The sequence below is a fragment of the Schistocerca americana genome, chromosome 1 (genome assembly GCF_021461395.2).
Source record: "Schistocerca americana isolate TAMUIC-IGC-003095 chromosome 1, iqSchAmer2.1, whole genome shotgun sequence".
Lineage (NCBI taxonomy): Eukaryota > Metazoa > Arthropoda > Insecta > Orthoptera > Acrididae > Schistocerca > Schistocerca americana.
In genome coordinates this window covers 775,440,695-775,442,828 of record NC_060119.1, presented here as the reverse complement: position 1 = coordinate 775,442,828, position 2,134 = coordinate 775,440,695, and the positions used below count along the sequence as shown (strand labels likewise).

General features: G+C 43.8%; 1 pseudogene; it reads right to left on the bottom strand.

The window, feature by feature from the left end:
- Positions 1–203: 203 nt before the first annotated feature.
- On the bottom strand, positions 204–321 carry LOC124561977 (annotated as a pseudogene).
- Between the last annotated feature and the right edge of the window lie 1,813 nt (positions 322–2,134).

Here is a 2,134-nt window from a genome sequence, read left to right as displayed (position 1 = left end):
GGCCACTCCGTCTCCAGGCCACGAGTGGCCTACCGGGACCATCCGACCGCCGTGTCATCCTCAGAGGAGAATGTGGATAGGAGGAGCGTGGGGTCAGCACACCGCTCTCCCGGTCGTTATGATGATATTCTTGACCGAAGCCGCTACTATTAGGCCGAGTAGCTCCTCAATTGGCATCACGAGGCGGAGTGCACCCCGAAAAATGGCAACAGCGCATGGCGGCGTGGATGGTCACCCATCCAAGTGCTGACCACGCCCGACAGCGCTTAACTTCGGTGATCTCATGGGAACCGGTGTATCCACTGCGGCAAGCCCGCTGCCCAACATAGGCCACTACTATCTATTTTCTTTTGGAATCCATCCTCAATGTAGGATGTCAAGTCTAGGACCTGCTTACAGCAGCTCTGCTTGCTTCTGAACCCAGCCTGAGATGTTCGGGTTACGTTGTTTAGTATTCTCTGTATTCTGTTATGGAAGAGTCTAATCCCCATGCATTTCTGTTTGAATGAGTGAAATTTAAACTAGACGTAAAGTAAATCCGTTTCTGCTTTCTTATTACATTTAGCTGTAAAAAGTATTATTTTACCGGTATCATGGTTTTCAGTTTGTTAGTATTCTGCATACAAGTTTTCTATTGTGTCGTCCGAGCAAATGACGTATTGTTTCCTGATTCATCGAGGTATATTATGTTTGGCTGCACCAATTATGACTCCCACGAATCTTTTGTAGTTTTCTGCTTTTGGGGCTGCCCAGCGTAGGTTGCTGTCAACTTCCCAACTATACTGATTCCAGTTAGCTTTCTTGAAATTCCATCTTTGCTTGTTAATGGTAATTATTATGGGTATCTCTAGCCCTGTTTTGATCATTGTTGGGCAGTGCTGGCTTCTTGGGAAGCCCTTTAGGGCTTTCCTTATATGACTCAAGGGGAGTGTGCTTTCATAGGTGGAGGGGAAACACAGGTCAGGATTAGTGCCAGTGTGCCACCTAGCGGAGCGAAAGCTTTCCCGTTCTTTGGCATTGTAGCTTAGATAGAGTTTTTCTTCTTCTGCCCATTCCACTAATTTTTCTCCATTTGTGTCACTGTTTGTATAACCCCAGGTTGTGTGGTGGCTGTTGAAATCATTTGGGTATATACACAGCTGGGATACTGATGGCAAGGTTGGGGTGGGCCACTGGACGCTCGGTGGTTTTTAGATTGAGACAACAGTTAAGCCAGTCGGCTCCAGAGTTATCACTTCTGTGTCACTGATCAGCTGGCAGCACACTCCTTTAATATTAGAAACGCTGTTTGTGGCGTACCTATTATTTTGTAAATTGTAACCTTTCCCTATGCTATATTGTCTTCGTTTAGATTTGATTCCTGGACAGCTATGATATAAGTGCCATGGTCTGTGGCCAGTTTGCTCAAGTAGTCACATTTGTCTTCCGCCAATCCTTCTATACTGATTTGTAAAATACTAATACTTCAAAATTCTTCATACTCTTTGTCTGGCTCTGAGAAGAGCCTTTGTTGTGGTTTGTTTTCTTGTGCTGTTGTTCTGAGTAGCCATGAGAGAGTGATATAGCATGGCTGCCGGTAGTGTAGACTTTTCGTCAACTTGCCTTAGCAGCCTGTTGCCCGGGGTACACAATCTTGGAGGTTGCCTACACGTCGCACAACCTTACATGTATATATCCTTTAAGAAGAAGACTGTTGTGGTTAGCTACTTCTAGAGATTCTTATATTTTTAACTTTTTATAGTTTTATATGTAAAAAATGCTGGAGAAGAATACGAAGAACAGAGGAGAATGGAAACGCCAATGCTGATGAGACTATAGCAAGTGGCATTCATGCGCCGTGGAGGTTAACATACACACTCGGCATCAAAGCTAGCAGTTATATGAATAACAGACACAAAATACCTAGAATACGGTCGTAATAAAAGATTTGGTAACAGCGATCCTTTGTTCTTATGGCTCTCATGAAAGTTCAGAATAGTTGTCTGAAGCTGATAGAAATTTGGGTTGCGAGTCGACCAGATACCTGAATCAGCTATGTGAAGTCTTCTAAAATTTGATCCGTTTGTTCTGGGTGGGTCTTCATAAATATTAAGAAGGAATCGTTCCAACAGTCCGTATTTGTGCTTAATTAAGT